Source organism: Eubalaena glacialis, chromosome 4 (genome assembly GCF_028564815.1).
Source record: "Eubalaena glacialis isolate mEubGla1 chromosome 4, mEubGla1.1.hap2.+ XY, whole genome shotgun sequence".
NCBI classification, from domain to species: domain Eukaryota; kingdom Metazoa; phylum Chordata; class Mammalia; order Artiodactyla; family Balaenidae; genus Eubalaena; species Eubalaena glacialis.
In genome coordinates, this window is record NC_083719.1 from 151,229,405 (window position 1) to 151,250,537 (window position 21,133).

At 45.7% G+C, this 21,133-nt stretch overlaps 1 protein-coding gene across 1 annotated transcript in view; it reads left to right on the plus strand.

Moving 5' to 3' along the window:
- The window catches only part of DOCK2 (dedicator of cytokinesis 2), a 416,651-nt gene that overhangs the window by 284,912 nt on the left and 110,606 nt on the right, over positions 1–21,133 (plus strand). The gene's annotated exons all lie outside the window — the stretch shown is intronic.

Sequence of the window (21,133 nt, forward strand, 5' to 3'; positions counted from 1 at the left end):
TCTTTTCCAGAAAAGTGGACATCCCCCTCCTTGCCGGCTCCAGGAAGCCACGTGGGCCAGGCAGGCAGGCTCCAGCCCTGGTGCAGCACCGGCGCCCTCCCCTCCCTGCTGCTGCCCACCATCCATTCACAAACCATCAGCCGAGTGAGGCTCCTCAGAGCCAAAGCTGTGTTTACCCAAGAGGACCCGGATCATTCCACAGGCAATCGCAGCAGCAGTAAATGTGAGGAAGGCATAATTTTATGGTCTTTCTGCTCTTGAGGGAGAAAGGGACGCAAACTCTTGTCACTTGAAGAGAAGAGCAGTCTCCAGCCCCATAGAGCCATTCTGGAAGGCAGCAGTGGGGAGAGTCGTGTTCCAGCCCCCCCTCCATCCAGCCTGGTCTGATGCAGCAAGAGGCAGAATCTGAGGGATGAGGTACGTTAGCTCCTCTAACTGGGTGACTGAGGGTGATTAGTCACAGGAAGTCCCAGAGGGCTCTCCCAGGAGCTATCTTTAGGCTTTAGCAAGTGCATCATTAGCTAGTTTTTGTATTTGGAGGAGAGCGCAGAGGAGTTCTGGAAACTGGCCTTTACTGCACCTCCTGTGTTGGGCATCAGGTGGGCAGAACCTCAGCCAAACACTGTGAAGAGTCAGGTGCTCCAGCGCACTTTCCCTCCTGGAGGCACAGTCATTCATTCATTCACTGTCAGCCATTCACTCACTTGGTCACCCCACCGATCTGCTGAGGACCCACCAGCATCAGACACTGTTTCAAGGAATAAGACAGCTACATTCTAGTGGAGTGAGGAAAGATGATAAAGAAGCAAACCAAATAGGAAAAGTAATTTCATGTGGTAATAAGTGCTCTGAAAAATCACACAATAGGAGCTTGTCATAGAGAATGTCAGGGTTGAGGGAGGCTGACTAAGGCTGAGTGGGCAGCAAAGACCTCCCCATGGAGAGGGGCCTTTAGGCCGGGTCCTGAATATTGAGAAGGAGCCAGCTTGTGAAGAACTGGGGACACGGTGTTCCAGGCAGAGGGAATAGCATGGGCAAAGGCCCTCAGTCATGAAGGAGTTTTGTCATGTTACTGGGACAGAACGAAGGCCAGAAGGGTTGCAGGGAAGCATTGAGTACACTCACACTGGAGGGCATTTATCATGTACCTAGCACAGTTCTAAATGTCTCACCTGCAACATCCGCTTAATTTTCACACAACCCACGAGGCCCTGTTCCCACTTAGAGCTGCAGAAACTGAAGTTCAGAGAGATGACACAGCCCTCCAAGGTCACACACCAAATGGTGGAGCCATGATTTGAACCTAGGCCGTCTCATAATGGAACCCAGACTCTAGCTGGCACATAAGACAGTCACTGTGAACCCACTTGAACTAATGAACTAAGCCAAGATTGGGAAGAGGAGACGGATCTTGGACAAGGACTGAGCATTTTCCAAGGGGAATGAGGAGGGGACTGGTATTCATTGATAGTGCCCAGACGGAGTGCCAAGCACCAGGCTGCACACTTCCTCATCCGTTATCCTCTCTACAACCCTCCCAGGTAGACTGCATTACCCCCTTTGCACGGATGGGAAAGCAGGGCTCAGAGAAGTGGTGCATCTGCCCAGGGTCACTCAACTAATACAAGCTTGTCCTGATTAGGGTTCAGTCTGTCTGCCCTGGAACCTGGGCTTTTCCAACCCTCCATGTTAAACGGCCTCTCTTTGGTTTCATTATTTCTTATTCTCCCCCTCTAAAAATGGAGATGAAAATCCCCAACTATGATAAAACCTTAACAATAAGTGTATTTGTTTCGTGGGGAGGGAATGACCGGCTGGCAGCATGAGTGCATTGTCCTTCAAATTGCCTGTTATCTGGAGGAGAGGAGCAGGAATGGGTCCTCCTGTGTCATGGTGCCTGTTGGCTTAGCATGAGCACACAAGCAATTCCATAAATAATAAGTAAGTGCCACACCATGCAGCATTCTGGAAAGCTATGCCCAGTTTCAGAGGGAGTGGGGAGTCCTTGCCATTGCGAGAAGCAGGGTCGGCAGCTGCCATTCTTAATCTCTTGGGTTTCTCCCCCTGGGGCAAACCCTGCTCTGGGAGAAGCCTGGAGAGCTCCTCTTGTAAGGCACCAAGAGAGGGACCAGGCCACCGGTCCATACTCACCCTCTTTACTTCCTGGTCTAAATTCTAGGTGTGAAAATTTCCATCTGACAGCTTCTTTTGTTCACTCACTTAACAAATGGTCATTTGTCTGTTATGGCCAGGGCTTTGGGGAGAGACTGTGAGGAACAGTACAGATAAGACCCCTCATCTCACAGAGCTTACATTTTAATAGGGGGATTCAGAATGTTTTTTATAAAGGGTAAACAAATAAACATGCAAATAAATTAATTTCAGATTGTGATTAGTGCCATAAAAAAGATAAAATAGGATAATGTTACAGAGAGACTTAAGGTGGAGGGGGAGAATGGTTATTTGCAACTCTCTTCATTTTTTTTCATATCCATCCATCCATCATCTACGTCATCTATCATCTGTCTAGCTGCCTGTTTATCATTTACCTACACACACATACAGACAACCATACATTGATATATTCTTTCTAGGTCTCTCTCCCTCCCTCCTGCTTCCCTCGCCCTTATTCCTTCCCTTATTCCTTCCTTCTACAGATTATTTTGGCCACCCGCTCAGGGCAAGATCCTCAGGGCGCTTTCTCTGTTTCCTTTGCTGACAAGGAAAGTGACTGGCCCGGGTTATTCCTCCATGTCTCCTCCATACTGAACACACTGGTCAGCATAAGGCAGGCGTTACAAGTGTTTGCTAAGTTACCAAATTAAAAGATTATTCCCACACTGTTTTTGTATACGTCCAGTTCCAGAGGTATAATGGAAGCCCCTGGGTGCCCTCCCTACCTCAGAATTACAGTTTCCAAACAAAGGAGTGTCACTCAGTGAAAACCAGAGCATGCAGATAAAGGTTTATAGCCCTGTAGTAGTTTCCTTGGCATCTTTTTGAATGTAAACACAAAAGCCCAAGACTGTTCCATTCATGAACCAATTTCCCAGATGATAAATTCAGCTTTAGAAACATTTGCTGAATACCTACTATGTGTGAAATGTGACAGGGAATCATTGACAGTACAGTCCTTGCCCTTCTGTTTCTTATTTTGTTGCTTACTTCCCAGGAGGGAGATCATGGCAGTGCAGATTCTGACATGAGCAGAATTATAAATGCAGGTGTCTGGGAAGCCTCATGGAGACCCATGAGAGGAGAGAACCCATTCCTCGTGCCGGAGGACTGCATGAAGTGTTGGTTTTTGAAATATTCTTCGAAGGAGATCATGACCAGCAGCCCAGTTTAGCTAAAGGGGAGGAGAATTAGTCAATGAAAAGTGGGCAATAACTTGGAAAGGTGGCTGGAGCCTGGAACTGCAGACTGAATTCACACTTAATTCAGAGGCAGTGGTAAGTGAGGGTGGGGGACGTGGCAGCTTTTTAATGACTGGGGCCACATGGAAAGGAAAGCTGTGATCAGGTTAGAATTTGATTTCTCTGGGCCGTGTCTCACAGAGCAAATAACATGTTCAATGGGATTTTTAAAATAAATTACAGAGCTCAGAAGGGAACAGAGTAGGAGAGCTTCTGAGTGTACACGGAGGTGTGTACACGGAGGTGTAACGTTTCAGAGTTCATTAATTAAGGGAGCCGATGGAGGAGGATATCGCCCTGTCATTTAAGACTTCTTGATAAAAGAGCCGGAGGTTTCAGTTTTGAAGTGGGGAATGCAAATAGACCTTTGAACCTCTATCCATCCTTACATCAGTTAGCAAGTTACCCTCCTTTCTCAATTTTCTTTTAGAGCAAATAGTCATTTAGATTATCCTCTAAAAGTCACAGGGGAGGAGGGTCTGTCCCTTTGGGGATCACAGATACTGTTCACTAAGGGATCTGGTGTCTTCTGTTCCCAAGAATGTTCAAGCTGGAGACAAACCGAATCCTACTGCCTATCTTTCAATGTTCTCAGTAGGTGGTGGTGCCCTTCCAGCCCTCTCTCTGTCCTGGTATCATAAGATTAGGCAGGCACCATCATGGGCAGTGGCTAAAAGCTTGGACTCTGGAGTCAGCCTGTCTGGGTTTAAACCCAAGAGCTGCTATTTTCTAGCTCTGAGCCCTTGGGAATGTTATTAACCTTTCTGGGCCTCAACATCCTCATAGGGGAGCTAGTAAGCCTTCCTCATAGGGTTTTTTTGAGGATTAAGTGCACTGATGTATGCAAAGAGCTTAGGCGGCACTGGGCGTGTACTAAGAGCTCAGTAAATATTAGTATTATCTCAGCACAACAGCCTTTTCAGACTTTGAAACAACAGAGACTTTAAGACAAATCTGAGTAATCAGGAGTGGAAATTGCTGTGTGACCAGGATTGAGAGGCTTGAGTTTGGGAGCATGCAGCATCGCTCTGTCTTGTAGCAGAGGACTTGTTCACCGAAGGTTATGTAATAGCCTTCAAAATAGGTTTCTGTGTTGGTTTTGGTTCACGCACCTGGAGTCTGCTATGGATTTTCTATGACAGGAAACCTCGGGTGTACTATTTTCACCTGTGAAGTGTTTTGTCTAGTGTTGAGTTATGCTGGGCATTTTCTTGTTATTCCTTATAACGACCACATTCTGCCACGGCATTACTTGATCTCTTAAGATTGGCTGGAGTATTGGGACCAGATCCCATCCCTGACTCTGTGTGACTAACCACCAGCTTCAGCAGGCCCCTTCCGTGATAGGGGCTTCAGGTTCCTACCTCACTTTGTAGGCTGAGCCTGCTGGACTGCATTACAGTTGGGGTTAGCAGTCATTTACCCCTGTTGGCAGCCCCTGGGATAAATCTGGCCCACAGTGTTTTGATTGTCCCTCATGGTGCTGGCCCACTCAAAATTATAAAATTAATTTTGAGTTAGATGGACACAAATAAAATTTGGCAGGTTTCACAGGATTGCCCAGATTTCCAGCTGCTCAGCTGGCTTGGCTGGGCCTGCCTTCCTGCTTGGTGGTGATTGGCTGAAGCTGATGAGAGCTGCCTGCTTTAGATGGGCACAGTCCCCACCACTCCTTCTTGCATCCCCAACTTTGCTCATTTATCGTCACTCTTGCAGGGATAGAGTAGAAGTATGAGGAAAGTAGAGTGTTTATTATACCCATTTCTTCATCAAAAATGGGAAGACTTTGGGTCTTATCACCCCTATTCGAGACAGTATTAGAGGCCCTTCTGGATTGTATTCTTTGAGTTCCTTGTTTGTTCTGTGGACTTCCCTTCTGAAGCTGCATATTTGGCCCCAGACAGAGAGAGGTGTTCTTAATGATTCCACATAAGATGACAAATGGCAGACTTGGGACTTGAATCCAGATCTTCTGCGTAAAAATTCAGAGCCCTTGCCCCCTGCACTACTCAGTCTTCTGAATTAGGAACATTCGGCTAACTCAGGTGGAAAGATTGCTCTGTGCCACCTGCTCAACTCTGGGGATTCAGGGGTGGTTTAGGGGGAACACCTGCTCCAGCATCTCACCCTGGTCAATATAGTGCATTCATTCATTCATTTAACAAATGGTTGTCAATAGAAATCAAGTTCTTAGATATTTAGAGTAGCATTATGATGAAGGTCCAGAGTTTATTATTAACAATACTAGTATAATTTTGAGCTCCTGTTATACACACACACACAGACACACACATGCACACGTGCATGCACATGTATATATATAGCAAGCACTGTGTTCAATATTTTACTTATATCATCTTGCCTAATCCTCTTCCACACACTGCATGAGGTAGGTGCCATTATTATCCCATTTTACAGATGATGAAACTGAGAAACAGAAGATCACACAGCCACGAAGCAGGCACCAGAACCAGAGCCCTGAGCTCACAGACTACTCAGCCTCCACTCTTAGGCACAAGGTTGTTCTGACCGTCTGTCAGCCAGGAAGTCACACCTTTTACACAGATGACATTGTTGGTGCAGTTATTAAATATTCCCATCTTTGCACCATGTGAAAGAGGGAGCCTTGTAGTTTAAGTTACCCAAACCCCCTCGGTTTCTCCTACTCTTTCAGAGAGAGGAAAGCTTTTCTTTGCCCCTGAACTGTGACTGTGAAAATAAAAGGAAAAAAATCCACCAGAGGAGTAAAAATCGCTCATCTCTGCAAACAAAAAATTGACTGTAACAGAGCTTTTCCGCATGCAACAGTGGGAGGAGACCCTGTTCTTACTGTACCAACTTCTTCATTTGATAATTTTGTGAGTACCTACTGTGCACTAGATTTTGGCATCGGGGACGCAAAAACCAATGCAGCATGGTCCGTTCCCAAGTCATTCAGTCTATCATCTGATTCTCTCTTCTGGATAAATTAATTACGATTCCCCTTTAAGCAAAGGACAGAGAAGTACCAGTGAGTCAGATTTTTGCCGCTAGCCTTATGCAGATAACCCGTTCTTCTCGAAGCTCCCCAGATGTGGGGTCTGGGCCACCTGAGCCCAGAGACCTCCCAGGCTGAGAATGAAGTGTGCCATTTCAGCACATGAGATGTGCAGGAGTAGACAAAACTGCTGTGTGAGCCAGAGGAGCCATGCAAAGATGTAGGGAGACAGGAGGGGTGAGAAGCACCCCACCTGCGTTTCCTGATCCCATGGATATTTATCACGGTCAGCCTTGCCCTTGGGATTTCGGCATCTCTGTTAAGGGGTTGTCACTGCCTTTTCCACCCTGGGAGCTGCCACATGTAGAGAGCGAAGCCATGGGAATAAATAAGTGAGGAAGGAATGGATAGATGAATAGATACCTACATAGGTATGTAATTACGTAGCAAAAGTCTGGAAGAATGCCCGCCAAACTATTAACAGAGGAACACAGGGAGAGGGGACCAGATAGAGGAAGAGGAGTAGGTTGGTTGTGGGAAAGAGAGGGCTTTACTTTTTTATTCACTATGCTTCTTATTAATCAAATTGCTTAAACAATACACATATATTCCTAACATAAAAGGGAGTTCAGGCTTTAGAATAAAACCAGAGTATAAATCCTAGCTTCCACTACTTCTGAAAGCCATTTGACCAAGGACAAAGTCTCTAAACCCCAAATCCCTTGTTTATAAGATGGAGTTTGTTGTGAGGATTGAATGAAATTAAGTGCTATATAAAATACTGACAGAGCTGTCGATGGCTATCAGCTCTTTTTAAAAAAAATATTTTTTTGCGTTAGTAACAGCATGTAGGTGGGGCTGAGAGTTAGCTGGAAAGAAGACTTCTGTGGGCAGAAGAGAACTACAGAAGAGGTAGCAGTAACAGCAGGGCCAAGCAAGTGATAAATTCTATTTCTTGCCGCATAAATTACACTACTAATTTGTGGAGATGTACAACCCTTCCTTCTTGCCCTGCCAGCACTTGTTTTCTCCTCTGGAAAAGCCCAGGGATGCCTAGCATTTTGTATGGTAGAGTGGCTAAGAGCACAAGCCCTGGAGCTGTTGGTTTCCCATCCTATCTGCGCTGATAACTAACTTGTGTCCTTGGAAAGATTACTTACCTCTGTGTCAGTTTCCTCACCTGTAAAACGGGGATAGTTTCTACCTCAAAGATGGTCTCGTGGATTAAATGAGCTAACACATGCAAAAGGCTAGAAAGAGAGTATGGCACAGAGTAAATGCTTACTAATATTAGCTCTTAGTATTATACCCTGTGGTTCTAGAACAACGTTTAAGTTTTCAAAGGCCTAGGCATTCTCACTTTTGGAGATTTCACGTCACATCTTATCACACACATTGAAAGTTACCCACATCCTACATTAATATTTTTTGCTATAACATATTTAAAAGGGTTTTTAAAAAAATAATTTGGCTGTTGAAATTTAAGCCCTCAGCAATCACCAGGCACAGTATTCGAGAATTCTTTCAAAGTGAGAAATTCTAAGAAACAAATTGTTTTAAAATGTAATGAAATGTTTATGATATCAAATTTAATAATTAATGGCATTTACATAATGTTACATTTTGTAGACATTTAATTAAATATTTGCTCATTTTGATTTTTTAGTTTTCTATTTTTGTATTTTGAAGCAAAAAATATATATATTTCAGGTCTCAGGGAAGGTGATTATGACAGGCTGTCAGCTCATGGGCAGAAAGACTCCTCCAACCTGCCTGCTCACGGCTGTGGCTCAGCAGTTGGGTGGGGCCTGGATGCAGAAGGGACCCACGAACACATTCACCCCTGTTCTCCCATTTTATGAATGACGAACCTGAGATCCAAGGAGGGGAGTGACTTGCCCAAATGCAGAGTCCTGCGCCTTCCCGAGCTGATTTTTTTTTTTTACACATCTTCAAGGGGCAGCTCCCAAAGTTGAGGGGAGCTACTTCATGAGTGGTCAAGGTCGCCGACGCCTGAGAAGGCTCAGACGGGTCCACCTGGGCTGCACATGTGTGCAACCCAACGAGTAAATCAATATCAACTTGAACCACCAGCCAGAAGAGTGCCCGTGAAATATGAGCAGGTATTTTCGCCAGTTGTTAAAACTTAGCAGGGGCATCAGTCACAGACAGTGACTTGGCAAAACCTCCAAGCGGAGAGCTCCAGGGAGTGGAAGAGCAGTAGCAGGACCCCACCCTACAGGAGCAAACCCCAGGCAGAGCTAAGCGCTTTTGTGCCATCCTGAGCCACACAGCCTGTAACCTTGCCGAGATTGAGGAATGATGGAAAGCTGAGGAGCTTCACGGCTGTTCCCAAGGGAGGGAAGAATGCCAGGCTTCTGCCATCTAACTAGAGCTTAGGGTGGTCCTGGAGGAGAGGAAGGGGAAAACCCCTGCCCAGGACCACTAGGGGCATAAGGTCATCTGGCTCGAGAGCAAGGGGCCTTTCTTTCCGATAGGAAGGTTCTGGGCTCAAACACCTACTGAGCATATTCAAAAAGTATGTAAAGAAGGAATGGAGGGAGACCCCATTTGTCCTCTTCTTCTCTGGAGAGATTCAGCCAGGGACCTTCACTTTGAAAACTTGGCTAAACAAAGTCTATATTTACAGACAAGTACAGAGGCTCCATAGATTCAGTTCCCCATCATGTCTCATGGCCAAATTGGTCTTGTCTGAACCCGCTCAAGTCAAAACAAGCCACATGTACTTCAGGCAACTAATGTGCCCAGATCTGGGCTGTGAGGTTCTAGAAAAGAATGAGATGCAGCTCTGGGCCTTAGGGAGACAAAGAGTTAGCTGAGGGGAGGAGACTCAGATTTGTGAAGGAAAGGTCTGGGGTCTGGAGACTGGATGATCTTCTCAGTTTTGCCACAGATTTGCTGCACATCCTGGATCAAGTCACTTTGGTCCCTGAAGCCTCAAGTTCCTCCTTTGTCCTGCAAGGGCAGGACTTGGTGATCTCTAAGAGCCGTCCTGGTTGATCAAGTACTAAGCTGCATGGCACAAATTATAGATGATCCTTTAAGTGTCTCCAAGAAAAGGATTTTCAGAGATGGACTGATTTTCTGGGAGCAGCTAGAACAGAATTAGGAAAATGATGCCAAGATGTAGCCACAAATGATGCTGTTAATCCAAGAGGCTGTCCCAGATTTCCCAGGAGTCCTCATTGCAAGGCTGTGATCCACTCCAGATCCACCCTCTTCACTCAAATCCCTCTCTCTTGGGTTGTATTAGAAAGATCACTCAAGTGACCTTAATCATCCCAGGTAGGATTCAGCTTAGATTTAAGGAAGGACTTCCATACAAATGCTTTTAGTGGTATGAGCATGTACCCAAAGGGGAAGAAAGGCATCATCTATCTTTTAGAAGCCTTAAGATGCTGGGCACAGGTGTATTTTGCATTCCTGAAAAGCTGTGTGCTAAGAAAATGCATTGAATCAATCCTATTTAAAATGCTCACTATTTAAAGGTACTAGAATGCCCTTAAATTCACCTGTTTGTAAATACAGACTTTGTTTAACCAGGTTTGTTTTTTTTGTTTTTTTTTTTTAAATTTATTTATTTTTGGCTGCGTTGGGTCTTTGTTGCTGTGCGCAGGCTTTCTCTAGTTGCGGCGAGCGGGGGCTACTCTTCGTTGCGGTGCGAGGGCTTCTCACTGCGGTGACTTCTCTTGTTGCGGAGCACGGGCTTCAGTAGTTGTGGCACGGGGGCTTCAGTAGTTGTGGCATGCAGGCTCAGTAGTTGTGGCTTGTGGGCTCTAGAGCACAGGCTCAGTAGTTGTGGCACACGGGCTTAGTTGCTCCGCGGCATGTGGGATCTTCCCGGACCAGGGCTCGAACCCGTGTCCCCTGCTTGGCAGGCGGATTCTTAACCACTGCACCACCAGGGAAGCCCTAACCAGGTTTTTAATTTTTAAATAAGCGAGTTTCCCTGGCTGAAACTCTCTGGCAAAGAAGAGTACAAATGCAGTCTTTCTCAGAGACAGAGAAATGGATTCAGTTCATTCTCAAGGTTCCTTTCAGACCTGTAATTCTGGGCTTGCGTCAAACATAAGGAAAATGTACAAGACCTTTCTGCGTTGGCCAGTATGCCTGGTTTCCGTCCCTGGAGGATCTGTAGAACCAGCACTGTCTCCTTGAGCACGTCTCAATCATCAGCACCAGGCAGGGCTTGTCCCACATCCCACTGGGGTTTGAGTAGAACTTAGAGTTCTGGTCCACTTCCATTTACTCTGAAGTTTGTTCATTCTGGTAACGAGACTAAGAGCCATGAGGGCAGGGACTGCCTGTGGTTTTGCTTCTCGCTGCCTGGTGTGGAGCAAGCAAGCAGTAAATAGTGGTGAATGAGTGAGTGAAAACGGGTGCCATCAGTACTGGTTGGCTGTGTGACCTTTAGCCACTTACTTAACTGCTCTGAGCCTCAGTTTCTGCCTCCATATCATGGGGATAGTGAGAGTTGCTACCTTGTAGATTGTTGTGAGGATTAAATAAGACAAAATATAGAAAACACAGCACATTGACCGACACGTAGTAGGTACTTTACCAATGTTAGCTATTATTATTGTTTCAGTGTAATGCTCGTATTTTGTCCTTTCCACAGCCCTGTGAGGATAAGTATAACCATCCCCACTGAGTAGATGAGAAAACTGAGGCTCACAGGTGTCAGGTGCCTGCCCAAGGTCACAGGTAGAACTGGGTCTCTTTCCACTGCTGAATGGTCAGTCAGTGAAAACTGCAGAAGGCTCTTAATCCTGCTGATGGAAGGCTGAGGAACATATGGAAACCTTTTGGGTTTTCCAGGCTCCCAGAGTGACCTGGCCTTGTGGGGTGAAGTGCTGGCCCTGTTAGCTCCAGGTTTGGTGGGACTCCAGTTAGTCCTGTTGTCCTCTTTGCTCCCTTGACTCCCCCTACTCACAACCATTTATTATTCCCTTAAACAAGCCAGCTTACAGAGACACGCTGAGTTAAGCAGTGGAAGGGGAGGTTTCCACTGCAACGTCCACCCTGCGTGAGCACAGCACCAGGGGAGGCCCTGCCAGCGCACCTCAACCGAGATGCTGTGTGCTGTGCTCTTGAAAATTAAAGCAGTGCAGGTACATTTAAAACTCAGCTGGTGGATGCTCTCTCCCTGAACGTAGTGGACGGGTGTGCACGCGGGAAACATGGTGTCCACACGCACATAGATGGACAAAGCACGGCCTTTAGTCAGCTTGATTATCTGCCCTCACAGCGGGGAAGAAGGGGTCCTGACTCAGTGGACATAAAGGTAGATAATCCGGAAACTTTGCTTGGCAGGAAAAGACACCTGCCCCGTTCACACCTTGCTGCGCTGTTGTTAATGAGGAGCTTATGAGACTGTTAGGTACCATCTTTGCCTGCCTTCCCCAGGCTCTGCTTGGATTTGTGGGGACAATGAAGAGCCCCAGAGGTGGGCAAACAAGAGCAGGGCAACAGGGAGTCTGAAAAACCCACCACCTGAATAACAGGGCTGGTGGCTTAGAATGTTCTTGTTGAAATCCTGGTGTGTGTATTTAAATTGTAGCTTTCCGTACGCACACAGGGTGGCTGTTCTCTTCATCCGTCCCCCCCTACCCCTTCCTTCTTATTATTAAACTAGAGGACAAAGCAGGTATTTTTCCCTTTTTTGGTATGAATTTGCAGCATGTGGTTTAAATATTCATTTTATAAGAACAGTGTCACATTTTAAGATTCAATGTTAGGCATAGAGCTCTCTTAAAGATTGTTAAATAAGTACTAAGGCCAGGAAAAAAGCTGGTGTGCCAGCAATGCCCAGCAATAGAGAAGCCATTCACACAGAAGAGGCTGTCATTTATCAGCCACCCAGTCACCCTCATAATTGACTCAGGGTAAAAGACTTGCACCATTTCACACTTCTCTATTTTGCCAAAAATACTTAAGACAGTGGGAAAAATATATAGCGTGCTTCATGTCCCTCAAATGATCGTGTTTTATCAGCGTGACCAGCTCGTTGTGGGTTTGGTAAGGAATGACACAGGTTCCTAGAATACAGATCAAATAGATTCCATTAATAAAATACTGACTTTCAAAGTATTTAAGCCTCGGACTGGGCAGAAACAACATGTGAAAATTTAAGTAGTATCACAGAATATTCCAGTGAGCAGGGGTGGATCTGTGTGAAAACATTAACTTCTCAGAATCCTGGTTCAATGTCTTGAGGTTATAAGAAAGAAGTTTACATCCCAACATAAGAAAGAAGTTTCTAACAGTTGTAACTGTCCGCAGTGGGAGAGATACCTGATTAGGTGGACATTTCTCTCTTTCTGGAGTTACTCAAGCAGAGGTCATTGGATCCCTTATTGGGGTTGCTACAGAGGGAATCATGCACGAGGGTGAGTGTTGGACTAAATGACCTTTGAGTCCGTCCAGTTCTGAGATCCTCTGACTTTATATTTTTTATTTGCAGTCAGATATTTATTAACAAATACTATCCTAGTTGTGCCTGCCACATCTTACGAGTCATCATAGATCTAGAAAGATCAAGAAAGGATGGTGTGGAGATTAGGTAGAATACTCGGAGAGGAAAATAGGAAGCAAAATAACAGGATGGGAAAGAAGATTTGGCCTGGAAATGAGAAAACAGAAACATCTCAGGGAGCCAGGTCTGCTAATGCTTGAAAGGAGGGCAAATAGTTGTTTGGTGTCTATCGAGGTCCAGATGAGAGTAAGAGAGGCTAAATTAAATTAATCCAGTATAAAGCTAGATCATCAGAAGGCAGAGTGTTGGATCCCATGCTATCAACCTCTCAAAGACCAGCCTTTATTTAGCGTGTATATAAGAATAGTCAGGTTGAGCTGCATTCGTTGCTTCAGTGAAACTGATTAAGGTAAGGTCTACTCTGCTTCTCTAAGTCCTTTTATAAGGACCCATGACAAATTCCTGCCAGTGTATATTTACAGAGGAGAAAGTAATGTGGTCCCTGCAGAAAGATGTACTTGCCTTCCGTGTCAGAAAATTAAAACTGTGTAAATTGATATATTTCCTTTTATTTCTGCCTTAACTGCCAGAGAACTCAGAGCCAGATCCTCGAGTATTTACATCTGCTTAGTGGTGGTGCCTTGAAAGTCACTATTTCTGCTTCTTGTAATAGATGAACTCACTTTACAACATTGATAATATATCTTGTGTTTTAATCGGTCATTCATCTCACATCTTTTGGGAAGTGAGTAGGCTAAAATCTCATATATTCAAGATGAAATAGAATAAAAGGAAGACATTATCAATTGGAAAGGAAGATGAAGTTCTAGGATAAGTTTTCAAGATGAATTGGAGAATTTCTGTCACTGCACATGACCAGTGATGGAGGGTGAGTCATTGTACTCAGCATTCTTGGTCATCGTCTCATTATTCACTTCCACTAGTCGTGTGCAATATTTAAACCTCTGTAACTGATATCAGATACCCCAATACATTGCATTGGTAGATGACAGCAGGCAATGAGAGCCAGTTTAGGTCGATCAGTAGTCTATTTGTGATTTCATCACGGTAAGTCCAGTCCTATGTCCTACAATTGTCATTGGCCATAAGATGCGGATCAATAAATGGGAAGCCCCCTGAGGGCAGGGAATGAATAATTTTCATCACTGATTTCTCTACTCCTAGCATAAAGCCTGTCAAATTTCTGGTGTCTGTGAAGGTTTGTTGAATTAAATGAAAATGAATTGAATATAATTGAAATGACTTGAACTGCACTGAACAGGATTAAATTGAATTGCCTAGTCTTGCCTTACATCAGGGGAATGTCTCACCTTTGCTAGCTAATCAACTCTAACAACAGAGCAAGAGGAAGCATAGCATGCTGAGCATAATGTTTAGAATTTAAACATGTGTTCGTCCAAAACGTATTTATTGTGCACATCTTGTATTCAGGTACTGTGTTGGTCCTGGAAAGACAATGGTGAACTAGGCAGACATTGTCCCTGCCCTCAAGAAGCTCCACCTTAGGAAAGGAAATAGGCATTAAACAAGTCAGTGCATCCATAAATACCTAATTAAGAATTGTGACAAGTGCTGAGAAGGAAAAATGTTAATTTTTGTAAGAAGAATAAAGTAAGGAGCAAGCTAATTTGTCCAACTTAGAGAAAGCCAGTGTGTCTGAGCAGAGCAGTGGGAGATGAACCCAGAGAAAGGACTTTAGGCTTTATTGTGGCTAAGTAGAGACATGAGTAATGAGACTTGCATTTTTTTAAATCAACTCTGGTAGCTCCCTGAAGGGAAGGAAGCAAGATTGGAAGCAGAAACCATTTAGGAGGCTATGCTATAGTGCAGGGAGATGTGGTGGTGGATTGAACTGGGGTAAGAGAAATGGAGAGTCTAGCCATATTTCATAGGTAGAATTGGAAAGAACTTGGCCAACAATTGGATGTGGCCAGGAAGAGAAGGAGTCAGAGATGCCTGAAGCTTTCCATATAGGCAACTGGGAGGATGGAGGGGTTATTTCCTGAAATAAGGACGAGGATCAGAATTAAGGTGAGTGAAGAGGTTAAGATCAAGCAACCCAACTGAGCATCTTGAGTTTGAGATGCCTGTAAAATATCCATCTGAGTTTGTCAAATAGGTAGTTGTGTATACAGAGTCATTCTGTAAATATTCACTGAAAACCTAATCTGTGTCAGGCAGTGGGGTGGGTATAATACAAAGATGTATGTAAGTCACGGTCTCTGACCTCTAGGAACTTAATGACAACGACTTAGATGACATATTAGAAAGTATTGCAATAAAAGGTTGGAACTGATTTTAAAAAACATTAGAGAAAGAAAGAAATAGGGCTGTACGAGCTGAAAAGAGAAGGAAAGAGCTTCCTGCTGAGATGGTAGACAGTGGATATCAAGGTAGAAGTCAGAGTGAAGAGAGAGGGCGCGGAGGCCAGACTCAAGATGAGGCAGAGTTCTCATTGCCCAGAACAGGGAAAACTTTAGCACCACATCCACCTGGGCAGTGCTCTGTAACCATTACCTGGCCAGGTGTAGGCTGGGAGGTGGAAGGGTGCTAGATCCTGAGCTCCTGATGGGTTAAACCCAAGGGTGTGAGAATTGACATTTTGATGGTCAAAATGAGGGTCTGGAGAGAACCTACCCACCATGAAGAAGCCAAGTAACTGGAGGGATATTGGCCAGGTTTGCGCTAGAGAAACTGCTTCTCTAGAAGCAAGGAGAACAGAAGCAGGGCTTTGAGCTGTCCCAGCCTCTGCCCCTGGATTCCCACTGGGTGCCCCTGCAACATCTGTATTGGGAAATAAAACATCCCACCCCTCTGTTCTCTGTTCATGAGGCACTGTTGCCTTTGCCTAAAGAGAGTTTGGGAGGGACTGAGAATGTTCTTCCAAGAAGTGCCTCTTTAAAGTTGTCCAGGTGTAGTGGGTATAAATTTACACCCATGAACTGTTGTGAGATAGAAGACGACCAACCCCTAATTTTCTCTAAATCAACTTAAATCTAACCTGGAGTAGCCCTGACCTGACTTACCTGGCATTCACAAGGACTCAGACTCAGTTTCCTCCCTCCCCACCCAGAGAGTCAGTGAGAAGTCCCTGGGGTCTTATGCCTCGCTGAGCACCCATGGAGACCCCACTGGTCCTAGGTGCACCCTGCTCACTGCTGATGTAGCCATTGGTCAAGCACATCCCTAAGGGGGGGAAGCTTTTCTGGTTCAGTACTACTGGGGCCAGGGGTCCAGCCACCCTAGGGGCACAGCCAAGGGCAGGAGTTACTGATCTTTGTTATTCAGGACCTCAATATTCACCTCTCCCCTCCTAGTCCTAGGAATCTTCTTTTTTTTTTTTTTTGGTTGTGTTGGGTCTTCGTTTCTGTGCGAGGGCTTTCTCTAGTTGCAGCAAGCGGGGGCCCCTCTTCATCGCAGTGTGCGGGCCTCTCACTATCGCGGCCTCTCTTGTTGCGGAGCACAGGCTCCAGACGCGCAGGCTCAGTAGTTGTGGCTCACGGGCCCAGTTGCTCCGTGGCATGTGGGATCTTCCCAGACCAGGGCTCGAACCCGTGTCCCCTGCATTGGCAGGCAGATTCTCAACCACTGCGCCACCAGGGAAGCCCCTAGGAATCTTTTTTCACCCTTTTTTCCCTCTGTTTCTGCCTTCTCATCCCTCTCAGCATCGTGTGTCCCTCTTCCTTTCTCCTGACGTCAGTTGCTCACTGGAGCTGCTTTGCCCCAAAGCTGTCGAAGGCAACCATTCTCCCATCAGAGCCCCCTGGAAGGCTCATTAAACACAGATCCCTGGGCCCACTCCCAAGGTTCTGATTCATCAGGTCTGGAGTGGGGCCTGAGAATGTGCATTTCAAACAAGGTCCCAGGTGATGCCCATGAGGCTGGTCCACATTGTGAGAACACCACTGTGAGTGGAGGGAACAAAATTCCTGGCTCCCCCTACAGAAATGGCAGGGATATGGGAGGGAGAAGGGAATGAAAATTACAGGACGGTTGAAGCACAAGTAAATATTTCAGTTAATTACCATGCCATCCACCGTCTCATGTTGAATGATAAAATTATATTGACCAAAACATGATTTAGATGCAGATTTTTGGGAACTCATCTGTTTGGTGAGGAAGACCGAGGGGAATTACATTATATCTTGTATCCCTGGTGACCACAGGCCTGTCCTGTTCATAGCTCCACCTTAGCCTGGAGCTCAGGACCCCTGGTTTGGGACTCCCAGCCTCTATTCCTCATCAGGCGATTTTAGAAAATTGCTTCCTCCTACCCACAAGCCCAGACAATGATTTTTCTTCCTGCTGCTTGAACTTGTCAGTGAGAAGCCTGGCGTCGTCTGCAGAATGTATTTGCAAGTAAAATGTCCAAGTGGCAGGAGAGAGGCCCGGCAGAGGGGCAGCTAGATGTGGTGAACTGTGTCAGATAAGCAGCCTGCAGGAGCTCTCAGCCCTCTGGCCAGCTCTTCTGCTGGGAATAACAACCCGGCAGCATCCCTGCCTACAGGGCCTCCTGCTGCCTCTCCCCACAGCACCTGGGGATGGAGCTGCCCTTGAAAGGGCCTAGTCAAAGCTGTTAAGGCAGAAATTGCCCCTAGTGCTTCATCTTGCAGTGACAGTGGTGCAGAGTGGTCAGGCTGGGGCTGCCCTGCTTTCACATCTTGTCAGTGCCACATACTAGCTGAGTGTAGTCTTGGACGAGCCACTTTTCCTCTCTGTGCCAGTTTCCTCATTTGTATAAGGCAGATAGTAATAGCATCTACCCCCAAAATTGTTGTGAGCATTCAATGAGATAATACCTGTAAATTGCTTAGCATGTATCTGCCACATAGCAAGTGTGCAAATAAAGTGTGCATCATTCATCACTATTACTCTGTCCTGGATATTGGGATTCATGTCTTAATTTTCCTCCTGGGCTATGAGCTCCCTGAGACCAATAGCCAGGTCTGATTCCTTTTTGTATCCATTCATTCAATCACCAAACATCTGCTGAAGCCCTACTATGGGCCAGTCACTGGGCTAAGGGCCCAGCGTCTGGCCCTGCACATGGTGTACAAGTGTTGATGAATGGTTAATGAATGAAAGGGGAGGACTGATGAAAGGTAAATACAAATGTACAAAAGATACATTTTTATCCATAAGCACTGTGTGCTAGAGCCGTGCTTCTCAAACTTCAACTGGGCCTACTACTCACCTGGGAATCTTCTTAGAATCAGATTCTGATTCATCAAGTCTGGACTGGGATCTGAGATTCTTCATTTCTGAACAAGTTCCCAGGTGACCATGATGCTGCTGGTCTATGGACCACACTTTGAGCAGCAAGGCACTAGGTGCTCATGCATTATCTCTTATTGCTTGTAAAACCCTTATGAGTTTAGAAATGAGGGAAAGTAGGTTCATAGGAGTTGAGTAGTTGTTTAAGACAGCTGGCCAGTCTGCAGTCAGGGTGGCCTGCCTCATTTTTGTCTTTTGAGCTACACTGGCTCCCTAAGAGCAGTTGTTCCCAAAGTTAACTGAACATTTGGAATTGCCCAAGGAACATTAAAAATCCCAAGGTGTGGGGAAGTAGATAGCAGGTAATTCTAATTTAGTGAAGTTTGGGAACCACAACTTCCAGGCCCAAATGTCATCCGAGGAATAAGAAAGGAAGGGGCTTAATTTTGCAATCTCTCTAATTTCAGGTACCAGTCATAGACTTTCAGAATTTAGAGCTATAGGCCTCATTATTTTACAGATGAGAAATTGAGGCCCATAGAGGTTAAGAGATTCATCCAAGATCACCAGACTCATTGATGGCAAAATTAGGACTAGAGTTCAGGCCTCTTGGCTCCCACTTTCCATGTGCCCCCTTGTTCTAACCAGCTGCAAAGGCGACAACCTACATGTTTCCTGTGCCAGAGGAGGATTCCAGGAACACAGGGCATTCATTGGAAGGCCATCTTCATGCCCCTCTATCAGCCAGAACCTTGGAGACTCGAGTAAGACCTGGCAGCCGTCAGGGGAACATCATCTGACATCACAAAGGCAGGGAGGTTTTCCTTTACAATATCCTACCAATCTTTAAATGATAACATGTGACAGATCATGTTTTGAAGTTGTAAGGGCTTTAAAATTCCAAAATGAAGTATATAATCCTATTATGGTAGGGGTGTAACTGTGGCTTGATTCGGTGTAATAAGCATTTATTGTCTTAATTGTGACATAATGTCAGTTTTGTTGGATGCTTCATCTGAAAGATATAGGGGCTGTAACTATGTACAATCGGCGCTTTATGGGGGGCTCGGGGGAGGGAGTGTTACATGACTTAGAATTGAAGAGCCCAAACCTTAGCTGTTTCTGTGTAGCTTTACCTTATAACCATTGATAAATTAGCCATATGAGGATGCCTGTACTCTTAATTGTAATCATTTATTGAGCACTTATGCTGTGAGCAGTACTGCAGTACCCACTTAAGGAATGTAATTACACTTAATCTACATAACACTCCAAGAAGTCGGCATTACTTAGAGGCCTACACAGCTAGGAATTGGGGAGCCAGGATGTAAATTCAGCTGTGGCTCACTCTAAGTCACCACCACACGCAGAGTAGAAGGAGCTGGTTCCTTAGTCTTGTTTTATGGATGAAGACCTGAGAGAGGGAAAGAAACCTGCCCTGGGGCACACAGGAAGCAAATGGCAGGACTGGACCTGAGACCAGGGTCTGCTAACACTGGGCCCAGTGTTGTTTCCTACTATGTCTGTGGACATGAGGCCAGAAAGAATAGCCAAGACTCCAAAATCTTCCCACTCAGGCTCAAGCCATCACACAGTGAGGAAACTATGTTCCATGACAGACAAGACTTTAGTCCAATTCCCATTTGATTAGAAGAGAGCCTTTTACCAATCTGTGTGTCCCCTCAGAGCAGACCTAAATTAGCACATACCATTTAGGTACCTTCCCAATCTGTGTCCCATTTACCCTTCCATCTGAGACCACATATCCATTCATTGAGCAAATATCTCTTGGTTACCTGTATGTACCAGGCACTATACTGCAGATGAAGAGATAAGAAGAAAGTAGGACCCTAACCCAGTCTCTGACTTCACAGTCTTACAGCAGAGGTAGACAGATGAGGAGAGAGCTCCCGAAAACTCTGATCAATGCCATCAGAGTGATGATTCCAGGGGCATGAGAGCTCAGAGAGGGACCTCCAACCCAGCTGGGGGTGGAGAGAATCCCAAAAGCCTTTCTGGGGGAAGTGATTTCAAATATGAGACCTGAAGTTCAGTAGAGATGATGAGGCAGATTGTTTAAAGGTATGTGTGTGTGTGTGTGTGGGCACACGCACGCATGCTGAGGCTGGAGTCAGGACCAATTCTCTGTGGCCTGATGGTGGAGTTTAAAGGAGCGGGTAGGAAGAGGGGAAGAAATGAAGTTGAAAAGGGGCATGCAGGGAATCATACCCTGTACTAAGAGGTTGATTTTTTATTCCAAGAGTCAGTAGGATCTGCTGAAGATTTTAAGCAGGAGTGAGAGTTGGTCTCATTTCCATTTCAGTAAGCTCACACTCTGACTGCAACGGGAAGATTAAAGGGGGCAGAGCTGGAGGCAGGGGACCCCTTAGGAGGCTGCAGCAGTAATCCAGGTAGTGAAGATGGTAGCTTCAATACGGGCAGCGAGACCGGGGGCAGAGGAATGAACACGTTCAAGACAAATGTCTAATCTCCAGGGCTCGGTGATTCATGGAGTCGGGTGTGTGTGTGGGGGGGGTGGGCGGCGGTGGGCTGGAGTGTTGTGTTGAGGAAGCGGGTGGCTCGGGGAAGGAGCGCACGGGGAGGAGAAAGAGGAGTCTGAGTGGGGAAAGATGGTGTCGGCATGTTTATTACAAGCTGCCTACAGAGTGTCCCAGGGGAAATGTTCAGTACAAAGCTAGAGGGCTGGAATTCTCTTTATTTATCAGAAAAGACCCTAAAGCTGTCAACGCTTTGTAATCTTATGATCTTATGAGAAATGACCAAAAGAATGACGGCTTGACCCCAGTGATAGACTGGCTGGTCTAGCTTGTAATATGGCTCAGGGTGATGAGCTAACACAACAGGGGCCCTGTGGGCACTGGGACAGCTAAGGAGACTTTTTTTCTTTAAAATCACGGCAAGTGGGACAGTCCTCCTGGTCTCCTTGATGGGAGTTCACTCACTCACTCACTCACCCATTTGGGAAGCCTTTAACTGAGCAATTTCCAT